The sequence below is a fragment of the Sorex fumeus genome, unplaced genomic scaffold (assembly GCF_029834395.1).
Source record: "Sorex fumeus unplaced genomic scaffold, SorFum_2.1 ptg000055l, whole genome shotgun sequence".
In the NCBI taxonomy this organism is placed as follows: domain Eukaryota; kingdom Metazoa; phylum Chordata; class Mammalia; order Eulipotyphla; family Soricidae; genus Sorex; species Sorex fumeus.
The window spans coordinates 6,611,353-6,630,470 of record NW_026606112.1 but is presented as its reverse complement, the minus strand read 5'-3'; the positions used below and the strand labels follow the sequence as shown (position 1 = coordinate 6,630,470).

The window sequence follows — 19,118 nt, the reverse complement described above, 5'->3', positions numbered from 1 at the left end:
GAGTCATGTAAAAATTCTTTGGGTTCAAAAAGAGGTTTTGAAAAAAGTTCAAGACAACCTGCTCTAAATTGTTTCCATTTACTGTGCAATCTGAAAGGCAGAATATTTTTCAAAATACAGACTTTAATATATATTTCCATACCTGTGAAGATGAGGAATAATTATCCCACTGATAACCAAGTAGTGCAGGCTGTACTTAATCCAAGACTTATCCAAGCTCAAGATATTTAGAAAACATCACAATAGTTAACTGATCATCTCTTGAGCTTGGACAAGTCTTTTCTCTTTCCAACTACTCACCTAGGTCTTAAGCTAATGGAACTAATATTTAGACTTGTTTCAGTTCCAATTCAGCGAAGTTTATGTTGTTGTTTTGTTTTCAGCTTTGGGGCTACACCCAGTGGTGCTCGGAGGCTACTCCCGGCTTTGTGCTCAAGGGTCAAATCACATGGTGCTCAAGGGTCAAACCACAAGGTGTCAAACCACAGGGAACCATATATGATTCCAGGGATCAATAACCATGGCTGGAAGTTGAACCTGGGTCAGTTCATGCAAAACAAGAGCCCTGTACTATCTCTCTGGTCCTAATTCAGAGATTTTTTTTCTTTTCTAATAAAGTCACAGATCTTGGGAAATCAGAGAAATACCCATGCTCCCAAGATCCCAAAAATGCAAAAGCAGGAATCATAAAAAGGGAAAATAAACAGGTCAAGGCTGGCCACATGGTCCAGGGCTCCTGAGAGTGGGCCTCTGACACATGGGCAGCTGCCTCCTCCCCAGGCTACCCTCTCCAGTCACCTCTAACAGAAAGCAGGAGAATCTCACCCCTTAGAACACTTCTCTTTGGAGGGTTGGGCTGGAGGGGTGGGGGTGGGGGTCACAAGCAATGCTCACGGTGCTGAGGGGTCACCCTCTCACACAGCCAACCAAGCCATATGGTTCATCTTTTATGGCAATATGGATGGTGTTATTGGGGCAGAGCTGAGGGTAGGGGGAGAGGGGATGGCAAAAGCAGTATGGAAAAGCAATTCTCATGAGGCTTGGGGGCATCCAGGGACACACCCAGCAGTGTTGGAGGGCACACAGTGTTGGGGATTGAGTCTGAGGTCTCAAGCATGTAAGGCAGGATTTCAAAGCCTATGAGCTCACTCCGTGGCCCTTGCAACTCTTGATGAGGTCAAGTAAATATTGTCCAGAATTCTCTTTCAGTTGAGGCTATACAAAATGAAATGAAACTACAATCCTTCATTGACTCAGGTCAAAATTAACACTGATCTTATACTTGCAGGGAAAAAAACTCTTAAATATATACTCAAGATATTTGTACTTCTTATATACACATTTTAATTTCAAAATTTCTGTCTAACTGGATATCATGCCATTTCCCTGAATCTGAGTCGCATTTTTAGACTAACAACCAGATGTTTCAAAACAGTCTACTGCGAACATTTCCTCTCTTTGCATTTATAAATAGCACTCTGACCTCTTTTCCAACCGAATTTGAGGCCTTATTCTCACTGGTTCTGTAACCAGTGATTCTTCTTCTCAGGATAACAGAGTATCCTCGGTGAGTATCTCCCACCATGTTGACTCATTTATTTACATTTGTCCATTCAATAAATATTTAAGGAACACCACTCAGCAAGATAATAGAGGGAAATATTTGCAGTTCAAGATAAGAGTACCCACTATCTCTCATTGGAGAACAGTGCTAATTGCTACAAAGAAAGTTGGAGAGGCAACATCTTCCCTCCAAGAGTTTAAAATCGAAAGGGGTAGGTAGGTAAATTAAGCCACATCTCCAAGCAAAGGAAAATGACAGACATGTTAACAGTTCTTGTCTTCTCAGGAAGCGTCAGGAAGAAAATAGCAAAGTGAAAAAAAGGATGTAGCCTAAAATAGCCCTTAAATAGTAACGATGAGAAAAATCAAGATTGGTGATCCCGACTTTCAATGCTTCACTCTTCATGTCTCAACTGTAATTGCATAGAGAACTTCAGGAGCGCTAAGGCTTTCAAATCCACTTCATGCAGCATGCAGACTCTGAGAGCTGAGTGCCTGGGGTGGTCGGTACTAAAGTTAGGAAGGGGGTTTCGACACCTGTGGGAAGAAGTGTAGCAGCATGGAGAGCAGTACCTCAATAGGGAAGAAGCACCAAGAAGCGACTCCCGCAAGAGCAAGAGGATGACAATTGGATGGGAGCGACCTGGGTTTCACAGGTGACAGTATTTCCAGTAAAGGATGTTATGACTGGCTATCTATCAGAGGCTTTGAATTCTGAATTGTGGGGGGGGGGGGGGGGGGGCGCAGAGCAATAGTATTGGAGGTTAAGATGCTTGCCTTGCATGTTGCCAACCTAGGTTCAATCTCCCTGGGTTCTATATCTGACATCCCATATTGTTTCCCAAGCACTGCCAGGAGTGATTCCTGAATGCAGAGCCAGGAGTAACCTCTGAGCATCATCAGGTGTGGCACAAAAACAAACAAATAAAAATAAGAATTCTGAACTTGGCCTGAACAGGGACACCAGGGCACCTTGTGAGAGTTAGTGAGGAGCTACACTACTCTTCTGGCCTTCCCTAGTCACTCTCCAACCCCAAATAATCAGACTCACGTCATCTAAAGCATCTGAGAGCCCCCTTTCCTAACTGTGCTCAGGGATCATGGGCGATGTTGAAGAGCAAATGAGGACCAACTACCAAATGCCAGGCAAGCGCTTTGATCGCTGTTTAACTTCTTTTTTCCTGTACCAGTAGATGGTACTACCGGTTTTTGTCAGAGACAAGAAGGCATATTCACTATCTTCTTAGTAACTTACTCATCTACACATCCTCCTTTGTTTGCAACTACTGTATGACAGTAAAACAGTTCTCCCTAACCTTTGAATCATACTTTAAATCCTGAAACTGCTCAAAATGAGGCTGATCAAGTTTCCCTTGCTGCATCCATTGCACAAAGGAAAGAAGTTTAAGAAGTTTATGTGGAATCAAAACCCTAGTAAGTCACAGGTCAAATCTCACTAGAAAAGATCACATGAAGCAAAAGCACTGATATTTCAGCTGAGAAAAATAAATTAGCAAACTAACTGAACTATCTTTAGAGATTTTCTCTAGCAAATTTACTTACAAAAAAATTCAAATGATAAACTGCAGGAGCCTGGATGCCTCAGAAAGAATTGAGAACTTATCGCGGCCTTAAGGTACCCACCAGTCAATGCAGTCAGGCCAAAGAAATAACTTCAACATTAGAAAGACACTACTTCCTAAATATTTTACAGAGAATTCCAAAAATCCCTATTTTGGAAGTGAAAAGATCCAGGACATTTAATGTATTAATAATAAAAAGAGAAATGGAATGCTAAAAGATTTTTTGTTAAAAGAATCACTTTAAAATTCTAACAGTAAGTGGTCATCACAATAGTTATCTTCCAACAAACTTCCTCAAAGTTGCAGGGAGGTATGGTAAAAAAGGAACAAACAAAACCAAACTTCACAAAATACCTTTAATAGAGAATGATCTTGGGCAGAATGAAGGGTATCAGCAGGAAATCTACCAAGGAAGATTTTAAACTTCAGTTTCCTAGTGGTAATCTAAATTTCCAATACAATTTTGATTCATTATAGTCTAAGTCCCATTCCTAATCCCAGAACTAAGAGTAGTCAAATTGAAAATTATCCGTGAGCCTCACAATCAGTAGAACAAGATTACGTAACAGCAGTATTAATGATTAAGAATTTGTTTTTAAATGTACCATCAACTTCTCCTTTCATGAACTCATAAAATTTCACAGGCATACTTACAGAGAAAGGAAAAAACACCAACAAGTAAACGCCCACATAAATAAGGTTTAACAAGGCCTATGACTTACCCGCTAGGTACATTTTCATTTAAATAAATCTTTTGAGTACTGAAAAATCAACTAGACAAAATGTTCCTGCTCTTAATACCCACCTTAAATCTGCATGTTAAATATATGTTTGAAAAGAAATCAGGGAGAGATTTCCACTTTAAGTTTAGCCTACTTCCATGACCTATTTCATTTTTCTTCTCTTTCTCCTCTAGACATTCTTAAACAATGAAATGTCATGAGAATTTCCCCTCAATACTTCTCTGGTAAGTTTATGAATGTATGAATGTCAAAACGAAGAACTTAGACCATTTTTTTCCCTTAGAAAAGTCCCTTTAACACACACACACACACACACACACACACACACACATACACACCCTTAATTTTGTCTTTCAATTATTTATGGGCAAAGTTATGAATGTATAAATGTCAAAATGAAGAAGTTAGACCTATTTTTTTTTCCTTAGAAAAGTCCCTTTAAAACACACACACACACACACACACACACCCTTAACTTTGTCTTTCAATTACTTATGGGCAAAGTTCCACAAACTCCTGCGGGTAAAAAGCGCTTAAGTGCGGTGAAAATCAATAGAGAGCTTGTAAGTACAATACTATTATTGGTGATCACAGTGACATCCGATTAAATGTCCAAAAATAGTTTATTTTTATACTTTTTTTTAACCAAAGGAATAAGACTCCACAGAGCAGCCTACGTCAAGGACAAGCTTGAGGGGGAAGAAAAAAAATTGCTATCACAGCAAACAAACTTGCAACATTCTAGAATACCATGACTCCTTACAAACCAACTTCTACTTTTTCCTATAATTATCAAAAGGTTACACTTGACCGTCTAAAGTCACTCCCCCGATCAAAATAACTGAGAGATCTGGGAAAGGGATGGGGGTCGTGGGGGAGAGATTCATTGCCTACAAAACAAACCAGCATAAATTTACTTGAACACCACGAGATGCAGCACCCAACTTCCCCCCCTCCCCAGAGACTTGTCTCCAAAAAGTACAGGAGCAAAAATCAATCTGGTCCAATTCACTGCCAAGGCCGATTCCCCCGTGCACCAGGGCCGGGCTGCGAGGTAGGTGGAGGGCAAATCCTGGTAATTAAATTTAATTAACAGGCCTGTCGTCTAAAGTGTCTTAACAAGTAGGGTGCGGGGGAGCACCGGGATGGGCGAGCAAAATCATTATCCTGCCCCAGTAAACAAGTAGCCTGAAACTCACTACAGGGCAATTTCCTGGGTGGAGGGGGGGAGAGAGGGAGAGCAGGGGGGTGTCTCGGCTGTCTCTCCCTCGAGTGCCCCCCGCCAGCCAAGCCCCTTTCAAGACTGGACGCCTAGGGTCGCTCCCCGGCTTCGGGTCCCCCTTTAGACGACCACCCAGCAGGAGCGCCCCGCCAGGGGCCAAAGCCCAAGCCCCGCGCGCGCGCGCCGCGCTGGGAATAATAGACCCAGGGAAGTGCCACCAAGTCCCCGAGGCCGAGACCGAGACCCCCGTACTCGCCTGGAGCTCGGGAGACCGCCCGGCCCCGACTGTCGCCGCGGCCTCCGCGTCCTGCCGCCGCCGCCGCCGCCACGGGTCCCCGCCGGCTGCCCGCCGCGCTCCGCTCGCCGGGCGGCGCTGTCCCCGGGGCCGCACCTGGAGGCGGGAGCGCCGGGTGCGCCGGGTGCGCGAGGAGCGGGGAGCCGGGAGCGCGCAGCTCCGGAAGCGCCGCGTCCGCCCGCCCGCCGCGCCCAGCCAGGTGCTCCCGGGCCGCGCCGCGCCGCGCCGCGCCCGCTGGCTCGCTTCCTCCCGTTCTCCTCCGGGGGCGGGCGCCGGGCGCTGGGGGGAGAAGCCCGGCCTCAGCGCGCGAGGTGGCCCAGCCGGCCGCCCAGGTTCCGCGGCATAGTTGGGCGAGTGACTCAGTCCCGCCGCCACTTGGCCGCGCCTGGCACCCTCGCCACCGCGCGCACCGCGGCCCCGGGACGCCCGAGCCCTCCCCGCCGCCGCCGGGCCGCGTGGCGTTGGCGTGGCGAGGCGAGGTGGGAACGTGGGGCACTGCCCTCCCCCCGGGACGACGGCGCCCGCGCTCGTTACCTGCCTCCCCGCGCCGCTCCCGCTTCCCGCGGCCGGCCAGGTGCCCCTGCTGATGCTGCCGGTTGGGCGAATGAATGGGCGGGCCCGCGCCGCCGCCAATTACTAGGGTTGCTCTACCCAGGACTTTCCCCTGTGACCTCAGCGTTTCCCAAACTTGATGAGACTCATTGAGGGCTCTGGTTTTTGTTGTTGTTGTTGTTTTTTCTCCCCAGGCCGCTTCTGCCCTGATGGCCCGCGAGACCCACCATCCCCGGGGGCGTGAAGCCTTCAGGTGGTCCTCGCGAGCGAGCCGGGGAATTTCAAGAGCCCCGACTGGTTCTGGATGGGCGTCGGGGCGCGCAGAGCAAGTTGCTCAAACGGAGGTTGGAAAGGTTTTCTTTCAGTTAAGGTCTGATCTCTTTACTAACCCCGAGGAAAGAAAGGAGCCTCCTGGCTCATTTCTTCTTTTCTCTGAAGTCGCCTTTCTAGTCTTTGTTGTTTAGTTGGTTTGGGTTTTTACCCCCACCTCCGAGAGGAGGGATAACCGTGTCCCTCTCCATCGGGCAACTGAGATGTGGAAAGATTTTTTTTCTTCCCCGGGCTTGGAAACTACTCCCGGTCTTGGAGGTGATAATAAAGAGGTAGTGAAAGAAAAATCTAGCGATTCTTATACCTTCAAGTCGAAAGACCTGAAATGCCCATGAAATGAATATGAAACGCGCATGAAAGCTTCATGTTTGTGAGTTCCAGGGAGAGCTTGAAATTTTCATCTTGTAAATAGCTCTACCCGAAAATCTCTCCTTTAGAAGAAGGCTTGTTCTTTTTTTTTCCCCTCCACCTGTTGATAGAACTGAAGTGATTAGGGAAAAATGGTGACCTTATTATGAAAATAATCGGTTAACTCCAAGCGTTTGGGTGCTTCCTAGGAGCCCTGGCCCTTGAGAAGTGCCAGCTTAACCCAAAATGACCTGCCACCCTCTCCAAAAAATGCCCTCCCTTTGCTGGGAGACTTGAAGCAGCTGTACAAGCTCCAGACACACCATTTTTTTTCTGAATTTAGCAAGTCCTGTGTCCACGAGTTTGTTGTTGCTGCATTTTCAAGCCTCAAGAATAGTCATTTGGGGCCTTAGAATACAGCAGGTAAAACATTCAAGGAGTGATCTCTGAATACAGAGCCAAGAGTAAGCCTCGAGCACTGCAGGATGTGACACCGAAACAAAAATATATTCTTTTCTCTGATTTAATTTTGTGTGACTTTGTCCTGGATTCATTTTAGTTGTCCGTTGCTTTAATTTCTTCCAGTCCTCACTTATTTTTCTTTTATTTTCATAGTATTAAGCTATTTAAAGCTCCTTCTGAGGAAGGTGGGTCATAACCAAGTAAAAGTTTTTATAACATCTGTGTCAAAAGAGCAAACTTTTATTGCTTTTTCCTTTAGTTACTTCTCATTAGATTCCATAAACAGTGAAAAAAGAGATGAAGAGAAGAAAGCTAATTGGGACTTTATGTCTCTTTGCTGAAAAATTACTGAACATTAATGAATTGAAAAACAGTAGGAATGTTACTGAACATTGATAAATTAAAAACAGTAGGAAACAATACAACATGGGCGATGGAAAGATGGTTACAGAAATAAGACACTTGTACTGTATCCCTGCTCAAATCTTGGGAACCACATACTGTCCCCCTGAGCACTGCCAGAGGTCAGTTGACCCCCAGATCAAGTCCCTCCAAAATACACAATGTCACTTTTGGATTTAGGTTTATGGGAGGGGAAGTGTTTGGGCCACATCCTGTAGTGTTCAGGGCTTACACCTGGCTCCACGCTCAGAGATCACCCCTAGAGGGTTCAGGGGGACTATACCGGATGCCAAGATAGAACCTGAATCAGATACTATCTCTCTGGTCCCTAGATTTAGTCTTCTTGAGGTGAAATAATGGTTACTCTGGAAGGCACATCAATGGTTTAGAACTAGGTTCTGAACTTGAAAGATTAACTTTTCCCCCCACACCCACTCAATGAATGTATCTGCTAGATGTATTTATATTTTGTTTGTTGTTTGGGGATGTCTATGATGTAGGGAATGGAACCCAGAGCCTTACACAAGCAAGGAAGTGCTCTACTGCTGAGTCACATCCCCATTCTCTTTTCTACCTTTAAGAACTTTACTATATGGAGAAAAAATTTTGAAAAAATAAAATAAAACAAAACATTTGAAGAAGTATGGCAAATGTTACCTTTTACTCACTGCTCACCAGGTCCTAGCCAAAAACCTAATATATACCTTGTATATAGACAACTAAAGTTAAAGTTCTTTCTCCAGGTTTAAAAAGTAAAGACTTACATATGCCTCAAAGAGTTTAAATCATATATCATAGCTAAATTAAACCCATTTAGGATGTATTCAGAGGCTAGGAATTTATTTACCAACCATCACAATGCAAGAAGCAATGAGTGAACAAAGTAGTCAGGAAAATTAACTTTATGAGAATTAGGGTATGGAAATCTATATACAGCTAATATTGTTATACATATTCTCATCTAGGCTGTATTAATTCCAAAATGTTTCATTCTAACCCATAGCTACTTGATTTATAATTAAAGACAGATAAGGCCTAACTCTATTTACCCCTCCTACCCAGAATGTATTTTTTAAAGAGACAATTTGAAAGAGTAGAAATTCTCCCTATCTCCTCTTTCTTCCCCTTTTTCTTATACCCTACTTAACACACATAGAGCGTTTGTGTATCAGTTGCTATTCCCAGGACTTAAGTTGTTCACTTCATTATCTCTGCAACTCCTTGAAGAGATGTTGTTATTACCGCCATTATAAGGAATTAAAAAGTGGTTGAGTAATTTACACCAATTAACACCAAAAGGGAAAGATAAGTTCAGCCTCCATTCTTCCCCATGATATATCTGAATTGTCTCTTATAGAAGGCACAGGTATGGAAAGTAAAAAAATATGTGCACAAAATAGCACCCAGTCCTGTAGATTATGGCGTTTTGAGCAAACTTGTTACTAACTTATCTGAGCTTCAGTTTCCCAACTGTGAACTAAAAATGGAAATACCTATGAGAATTTACTGTGATGAAGGCATGTAGAAAATTGCAGTCCCTCAATACTTTTAGTTCAATTCTCTCTTCTCTAGCTGTTTGTTAAAACTATGTTCTAACCCTTTCAAAATCTAACACCCGGAAGTAATTATTAAATAAATCACTCCATTATTTTTCTAAAAAAAAATTCAATATTATTTTGCCTCATATAAAATGTTAGGGATGCAGATGAAAAAGACATGTCTACTTAAGATATTAAATTTAGATAAATGAAGATTTGTAAAACTAAATTTATAATTAGTAATGGTCTATACACTCAGATTTTACAAAATAGTTTAATCAAACTTTACTTTCAGTTTTGACAGTCTCTGATTCACTAATACCACATTTTAAAGCATCAGGGTTTCGGTATTTTTTTTTGAGGGAGTGTTATTTTCCATTCTGCTTAAAGTTTCGAAAATATCTAACTTTCTAAACCCTTACTGAGTTTGTCAATGTTTCTTATGAATCACTCATTTATGCATATTTTGTATTAGGGAGTTGACATTTTAATTCATCCTAGATATGAATATTAGATTCATTCTATACATGATTGCTACAAATTTTATAATATTTTTTAAAAGGATGATTGCACTGACATGGCACATTTTAAGCTGCAAGGAGAGAGGGCAGAGCAATAGTACAGTGGGTGGTTTTTGCCCTGCACGTGGCCAATCCAGGTTTAATCCCCGGAAATCCATATGGTCCCAGAGTAATCCCTGAGGACAGAACCAGGAGTAACCCCTAAGCACTGCCAGGTGTAACCCACAGCCAAATAAATAAATATATACATATATATATAACTGCAAAGAGATACCTCCATAAATAATCTACCAAGGGTATCTTGCCCACATGACAGAAACTGGCAAGCTCCCCATGGTGAATTCGATATGCCAAAAACAGTAACAACCAGTCTCACAGTGGAGATGTTACTGGTGCCCGCTCGAGCAAATCGATGAACAATGGGAGGACTTAATTTATGAATCATTTTAAATATCTGTTTCTTCATTTTAAATATAATTTCATCTATCTAAAATAAGCTTGAAGGGTGTTTCAGTGTCTGTTCCCCAGCCCCTACCCTAGTTTAGTAGTTCCATTTCAGATGAATATTCAGTAAGTGAGAGATGGAAGGTAGTTTGTGATTTACATAGCTTATGTACAGTGAACACTTTATTCTCAGGGGATACATAACAAGAACCTAAAAGATGCCTGAAACCACAAGATGTACTCAACTCTATATATACATAAATTATGATAAAGTTAAGTGAAAACTTAAGAGATTTGTAAGAGATTAACAATAATAAGAACAATGATAATAAATACTATAATAAATGTTATGTGAGTATGCCCTCTCAAAAATCTGATCATTCCGTTAAAGTCTCAAACCATTATTGACCAAAAGTAACTAAGATCCCAGAAAGCAAAACTCTAGAGGAGAATGAACTATGACACATTGTTAAACATTACTGACAATTTTAATCTTCTAAACAGGGCAGGGAGGTAAGAATTACCTTTTCACCATTTTAGTCAGAGAAAAATCCTATACACATACAGGGTTATCTGAAGTAAGGTATCTTGAACAGCAAATACTGATAAAAGCATTCAAACCCCAGAATGTGAGATGCTGATGCCTAATTTTCTAAGGCAAGTTCTATATCATATTAAAAATACATCATATTTCTTCTTGGATACTTCCACTGTCCTTTCTTTTTTACCCTTATTGGGGTGCCTTTTCTGTCTGTGGGTTTTGTGTTATGGATATTGAGAATATTTTCTTATTACTATTTGTATTACTGAAGCACCGTTACCTCAGTTGGAGTACTCTTGTCATTCTACCTTGCATTATGAGTATTTGGAATCTACTATGAATTCCTTGAAACACCCACCCTAAAGCCTTAGATAAACATTTGTTTTATCACATTGAAATACTTAATTCCCTCAAGTGGAATACTTGATATTCTTTTACAATTTTTAAGAGTCTTTAAAAGTTTTATTAATTCTTTCTTAGATAAAGAAAGCACTTAACGTATGTTTACTATTCTATAAACAAAAAAGAGTGTAAAGTAAAATTGCCCCAAAGAGCAGAGATGGTGTTGTGAAGTTTTAAAATGTTTTTAAATGATTACATAATGAGAAATATGTGGACAGAAGCATAAAACTTAAATTTAATTTCTTTTAATTCATTGAGGCACAAGAGAGGAGAGTATAGTTTTCTGATATTGATATACATGTTTTTATGTTTTACTATTTCTGATGGGCTGGAGCAATAGTACAGCATTAGGGCGTTTGCCTTGCACGCAGCCAACATGGCCGACCTGAGTTCATTTCCTCTATCCCTCCCGCAGAGCCCGGCAAGCTACCGAGAGTATCTCGCCCATACGGCAAAGCCTGGCAAGCTACCTGTGACATATTCGATATGCCAAACACAGCAACAAGAAGTCTCACAATGGAGACGTTACTGGGCCCGCTCAAGCAAATCGATGAACAATGGGAAGACAGTGACAGTGACAGTGACTATTTCTGATATGGAAACTCATCTTAAAATGAATTGCTGTTCTTTCTTTTTGGATGTACAGAGGCGGGGTGGATGGGGGTATGGGGGGTGGGAGGGATACTGGGATCCATGGTGGTGGGAAATGGGCACCGGTGGAGGGATGGGTATTTGATCATTGTATAATTGAAACCCAAGCACAAAAATTTGTAAGTCTACAATTGTACCTCATGATAGCTCACTAATAATAATAAAAAAAATGAATTGCTGCTGTCCAAGCAGTTGTCACAACACTGTCTCTCGCACACTAATTGTACTAATACTTTGAATTTGTCATTTAAAACATCAAGTTCCACTGTTACGTACCTATTAAAAGAACACACACAAAAAAAAACTAATTTGAAAACATTTTATATACATCTATACATGGATGTGCAGTGAAATAGTTCACTGCAACATTATTCCAACAGCCAAAATGAGTGATTGAGTGATGAAATGGGATCTATAAAGATACAAAATGGAATACAGTTTAGCAGTAAGAAAAGATGAAATCTTATCTTTTGCAACAGCATGGATGAAATTGTAGTAAGGAAAATCAATCAGAAAGACAGATACCAGATGTTTTCACTTATACATGCAATAAAAAGAAACAAAGCTAGGGAAAAGACAAAGCCAAATACAAATAAGCCTTTAACTTTCATCTCTGAACTGAGAATGACAAAGTGTGAGAAGGTAAAGGAAGAAATTCCAAAGCACTTCTGGGGGAATATTGGCATACGGGTGCTGAACATGTTGAAGAGAAACTGCACCCTAAAAAAGTTACAGGATTGTTAACCAAAGTTAATTCAATTGGGAAAAAAAAGTTAATATACAGTGTCTTCAAAAAAATCACATTAGGATTCTGCAAAAACCTAGGAAACAGAATTGTGTTGATTTAAGAAATGGTCTATATAATTAACATATGATATCACAAATACTTTTATGCATAAATATCATTTGTGAATTAGGTAGTGATTACAAACATTATTAATAGGTTACAACTATTATTTCATAGTTTTAGATAACAATGATTTTTATCATGGTGTAGAAAATATTCAGATATCATCAAATAGATTGCATTTTAGTGCCATTGAAAAGTAATAGTTTATACCACTGCTATCATAAAAATCTAAACAAGAGACATTCCAGAAAGCTAACCATTATTCAGTAGATATACAAATAAGATATAATCACAGGATATATAAAAGTTGATTCCACTTCATCATGTTTACTTATTCCTTGTATCTGAAAGTGAGTTTACTAAAAATAACACAATCTTTTTTATTTTTACAAACTTTCTTTTACTGAACTTTTTATTATTATTATTATTATTAATGAAACACCATGAGATACACTTGTAGACTTACAAACTTTCGTGCTTGGGTTTCAGTTATACAATGATCGAGTACCCATCCCTCCATGACTGCCCATTCTCTACCACCAATGATCCTAGTGTCCTTCCCAGCCCCCCACACCATCCCCCCCACCCCGCCCCACCTCAATGGCAGGACATTCCCTTTTGCTCATTCTTTCCTTCAGGGTCTTGTAGTTAGCAATAGAGGTACTGAGTGGCCATTGTAAATAACACAAAATTTTAAATTGGAACTATTGTCTAGCTCCATTGTCCTTTTCACTAACACTGGTGCCCATATAATAGATAATTAACTATGAAAAATCCTCTAACTTAAAGAAACAGAAGGAGGAGGGAGTTAAAGAAGCAAGCAACAAAAGCAAATGCGAGAAACAATGAAATCAAAGGCCAGGAAGATGATTCAAAGGGCTGGCCACATGCTTTATATTCAGGAGATCCGGGTTTGCCCCTCTGGCACTTTGTGTGTGGGCCCCATTGCACCACCAAGAGTAGCACTGTAGCACTGTCTTCCTATTGTTCATCGATTTGCTCGAGCAGGCACCAGTAACGTCTCACAACAAATTGTGAGACTTGCTGTTACTATTTTTTGGCATATCAAATATGCCATGGGGAGCTTGCCAGGCTCTGCAGTGCGGGCGAGATACTCTCGGTAGCTTGCCAGGCTCTCTGAGAGGGACTGAGGAATTGAACTTGGATAGGTCACATGCAAGGCAAATGCCCTACCAAGGGTGTTATCGCTCCAACCCATCACCAAGAGTAGACCAAAATTTTACAAAATAAAATAAAGCAACAAAATCAAACTATTTGGAACTGAATAAAAGACGCAGGCTATTATCTATATTAGAGGTAAATGAAAAGAGACAAAAGGGTTTTAAATGCCTCAAACTGCTTGACAACTGCTTCAACAACTAACTGCCTATAGGCAGTGTGAAGTCTTTCAGGTCACAAGAGTTTGTTGTTCCTTCCCACATTTATCAGATTTTACATTAAAATCTAGATTTTCTACTTTTCTTAAAAAATCAGAATGTTTGATAACACTGAGCTTGCATGAAGACTTTGCAAGCATGGCTGATTTTTTTTGGATATCGTGTACAGCTCTAGTCTGCAATAGCCTCTCCCTGGTTCTCTGGGACAACCTTTTCTTGTCTGTTTGTTTTCTTATTTATTTTTCTTGAAGATTATAACCTAAGTCTTACAGAGATTACAGTTATGGGAAAGTACCTACATTATAGTGAAAGACAAATTATCTCTGGAATGAAGACTTGGCATATGCTATTGAAATCAAAATTTAATAATGAACATATGAAGAATTTTTTATTCTCAGAAGCTGCAGCAATATAATAATGTCCACCTATTGAATTCTTAAAATTAGTCAAATTACGTGTTTATTATGCTAAGGTTATTATATGACTTGATAAGTCTCAGAGCTGCAGTGGTAAAGTCAGTATTTCACTACATCATAGAGCTTTCTAGAAAAGGCAGGTATTATAGTCACTGTCACTGTCCTCCATTGTTTATCGATTTTCTCAAGTGGGCCCAGTAACTCCTCCATTGTGACAATTGTTACTGTGTTAGGCATATCGAATACATCACGGATAGCTTGCCAGGATTTGCCGTACATTCGAGATAATCTCAGTAGCTTGCCAGGCTCTTTGAGAGGGGAGAAGGATTCAAACTCGGGTCGAACATGTTGGCTGCGTGCAACACAAACACCCTACCCACTGTGCTATCGCTCCAGCCCAGGTATTATAGTAATCATTATATGTATATATATATATATATATATATATATATATATTTATGAACTATGTGTTATAAATTTACAAATGAGAAGAACATGTAGCAATATATACTAGGTAGGGTACATGTTGGATTGTACAGATGTATTTGTGTATTTACATGAGTATATAAGTAGATATGTTATAGTCATATGCATTTGCTTATACTCATTATACTTTGCCCCCCCACCTGGTTATTACATATGGTATAACTTAAAACATTTTGTTTTTGATAATTGAAGGGATTAATTTGCCTCTACACCCAATCTTTCCTTTAGATGGGAAGAGATTTATAAGCCTTCCTGACCCATCCTGGTTTTCACCCTGCTCCTCTCCACACTCTGTCCTGTGATAGTGGAGGAACTTATTTATTCACTGTATTCAAAGGAGTAAATGGCTTTATCATCCTATTTTCCCAGCCCCAATTTGAACTGCTGCCAATGAGCTCCAAATTTGGTCCTGGATACAGTATGTGATCAGTCTTAATGGGACTAGAGCTTCCAGAACTAGACATGTTGTCTAAACAGCATAATCAAAGGAATATTTGATTCCTCACTGGCCTAATTCCTGTCTACATTTTCATTCATTTTTTAACCAAGGATCCAAATGCAGTCCTATTAAGGAATGAACAAGATTCAGTGCGAGGGAGTAATAAAGAGAAAGAACATTTTGGGTTGTTAAGTCTTTAAAGACTTCTCTTTAAACATGTGACGTTTCAATTGAGAAGTAAAGGCTGGTGGGAGTGAGCGATGTGTGAGCTGTGTGAGTGTGTGGGAGGACAGAGATATGTTCCAGGCAGAGAACATTTGTAAAAACTCGGAGGCAGCAAAAAGCAGGAACTTCGGAGGAAGTGAAAGAAAGTCTTTCAGCTAAATAATGAGTACAGAAGTGAAGGAGATGAAGTGAGAGGGAAGACTGGTCCATTCTGAGGGCCTTATAGGCTGTATCCTGCATGGGAAGTTTTGTAAGAGTAATGGAAAATTCTTTGAAGGATCTAAGCAAGAGATAATGTAGTTGTTTCTTCATCATAATCTTCAAAATAACCATGAAAGCAGATTCTATTATCTGGCCCACAGTTACACCAAATAAACTGAAATGCAGAGAAGTTAAACTGCAAATGTATTTTTTGAAAGCACCAAAATGTGATTCCAGAAACAATACCTTTAACCATTCCATTACATCTATTCAACAAAAATACAGAATCTAATCTTTAGCAATTTGTAGGATATATGGACATTTGTACACACTAAAAAGAAATAGATAAGATGATTTACAAGCTTCTGGGAGATCAAAATTATTTTCTATTTATAACTTGATATTGCCAAATTTAGGAAATGTATTCAACAATCCAGTCAACTCATTCTTCTAGTTTCTGTACTGAAATTCTAAAAGTTTAGTGAAGATTGATCATTTCAACCATCAAGTATCTTTTCTGTGTGTCTTACATAAATCAATTCAACAATTCCACCCAAACCAGATAATTAAAAATAGATCGCAGGAAAAAGTACTAAGAAGTAAGAAAGTTTCACTACTTTATGAGAAAACTTTTCACAGACTTGAGAACAAATATATTAAACAAGTTACTCTATGCATCTAAGGATATAACAAATGGACACATAATTTAAACAAAAATTCATTACTGACTTTAAGAAAAATTTCTACCTCAGTTACTTGCTACTTCCCTACTAGTGTCTGTTGCTCTTCCTTTAGAAACCAAAATCCATATATCCTGCTTCTCTGTATAAAACGGTAGGGATCACAATTTTTAAAATACATTTTTATAAAAGCGATTTATCTTCCATTTGATCATATTCTATACCAAAAAAAAATGTGCCATAGGTTCTGAGTTATGCCTAACAGCAGGTGCAGAGGTCTTCAAAGACCCAATGCATGAGTTCGCATTTCCTTCACTCCACCTACCTTTTGTAGCATCCTGTGTAAAAGTTTTATGTTTTTTCCTATGGAAACTCTCCTACCCACACTATTGCAACTTCAATCTGGTTTAGCAATCAAAATACATGGTGCCTGCCTAGTATATTTTTTGTAGGCCTATTAAGGAGAAACGGTGACAGTCATGCTTGATTGAGCTTCACTTTCTTTCACTTGTGAGGGAACTACTGCTTCTGCATTCATTCAGCCATGAATGCTTGGCTTTTTCATTACAGTTACTAGGACACTCAGAAAGGAGGCCTTCTTTGTTTTTTATTCATCTCCAGAAAAACAAGAACATAAAATAGCCCTGGAATCAGTTACTTGTCTTCATGCTCTGGGCAGAGACAGTTTTTATTAAAGTGACAATTTTAAAAGGGTAGCAACTTAATTCACGAGGCTATCTCCTTAAGGATTAGCCTTTAAAAATTAAGAATAAAAAGGTTTATGTAATCATCAGATGGCTTAACGTGATTTGAATCAGTTGGATTCAACAGAGAATAATTAAGTGTAAGAACTTCAATATTTCGCTTCAGTCACTTCCAAATTGAGCTATTTTCTTTTACTTTTCTTTATTTATTTATTCATTTTTGGTATTTTGGGCCACACATGACAGTGCTCAGTAGTTACCCCTGGCTCTGTGCTCAGGGTTCACTCCTTGTGGCATTAAGGAGTCTATATGTGGTACTGGAATCAAACACAGGTTGGCAGCATAGAAGACAAGGATTTTGCTGTACTATCTCTCCAGTCCCCCAAAATGGATTTTTGAATTTACTTTTGACCGTGAAAGAAATATCAGGTGGGTTCTTTAGGTTTTCTGATCTGTTTCAATGACAAGAACAGTCCAATTTATGTGATAAAAAATATCTATCTGATCGAGCATGGCCAACTAACTCAAATGTTGTTCATTCACTATAAAATGTACTGACATCAGTTACAAGACAGATCTCCCTAAATCACTCTACATCTGGAAACCTTCCTCAAAGTAGGAATGAGCTTGAAAATGATTTTCCCCCAGTTGCCCTTCCCTCAATACTAGTTTCTGCATCAGATCCCTCAAGAATCAAGTTAATAGGGATGAGATTAAAAGGTGGATACAAGTATAATTTTGTAGTTCTTGGTCTCTTAGTTGTCTTTTTCCAAACCCCACTCCTTTCTATTTCCCAATGGTGGCTGAAGTTTGCATTGATCACCAATTCTTTTATATTACATCAAATATCTTCTTTTCTACAGATTGAGTGCCTACATAAAACTTCTTTCATGTGCTCTACAGTTTCAAGTATGCTCAAGAAGCACAGTCAGCACCTAATACAGTTTAAAAAAACTATATCCTATTATCTTTAAAGCTGAACCTCAAAGCACTTTACATATAACATTCTATATGACTGTCAACAATATACAAATACCTATGACTATGTATATCATTTGGTAGATATAAATTATAAAAATATGCTGTAATATCAACAAGGCTAAAGTAATTTGTGGCAATGCATGTATGTGATTTGAATGCATGTGTGGGTGGTCGTATTTATTAAGTATTACCCACATTTACTAATAATGAGATCATATATATATTAATGACCCACAAACAGGTTCCATTATATAAACACTCTTAATCCTCGCAGAAACACTATGAATTAGATTCAATTATTACCCTTCACTTAATAGAGGAGGTTAGTTAGAGGTTTATGAGTTTAAGTAACTCTTGCCCAACATTACACACCTGGTCAGTGGTACCACTGAAACTCAAGCGAGGTGCCACTGTTAGATGTTTGGTTCACTGTAATTAGTATGTTAGGCCGCCTCCTCTTGGGAATGTAACAGTATGTTATTAGCTTAAGTAATGACTGTAGCTAGCTGTACTATTTAAATGGATGCTTGCATCTATAGCCAAAGGTTTGCCTAGATAACTGGCTATATCGGCAACTTTCATCTCTTAGTTATTGATAGAAATCTTTCACTTGGGAGGTGTGTCCTGGGTACAGGTCTGTGCATGGATGTAATCCTCTTACTAACAATACAAAAAGAAAAAAAAAGTCCCAAGTTCTCAAAGCATTTCCATTCTCCCCCACATGCCTTCTTGCCTATTATATCAATAATACAGTCAACAATGTTGTAATCACATATCTTCTGACAGTTAATGAAATTTATAGCTTATTTAATTATGACCTCCACGATTCTTCTCTGCATTTTGAAGTACAGCTGACAAAATAAATTTATGGTATCTTTAGGGATTGAAAATAAACTGATTATTTATAAAACAGCTCAGGAGTAAAAAAAAAATGCTTCAGTCAATAACATTACCAAGTAGGTCATCCACAAGCAACATTTGTATTATGGTAAATTCAGAGAGAATGAATTTTCTATATAGATCAATATAAGGCAATTATAAGATATAAAGCATATATCATATAAAGCATCATTTCAATATGATGCCTTGATAAAATGAAATTCTTGGCTATCAAGACTATGGGAAATTCCATGGCAAGGTTC

The 19,118-nt window shown here is 39.5% G+C and overlaps 1 protein-coding gene across 1 annotated transcript in view; it reads right to left on the bottom strand.

Annotated features, from left to right (window-relative positions):
* ARAP2 (ArfGAP with RhoGAP domain, ankyrin repeat and PH domain 2) overlaps positions 1-16,691 on the bottom strand; it is a 207,555-nt gene extending 190,864 nt beyond the window's left edge. The window contains exon 1 of the mRNA XM_056125562.1: positions 16,617-16,691. The gene's annotated coding sequence lies outside the window, so the exon portion shown is untranslated. The remainder of the gene's footprint in view (positions 1-16,616) is intronic.
* Positions 16,692-19,118: the final 2,427 nt, after the last annotated feature.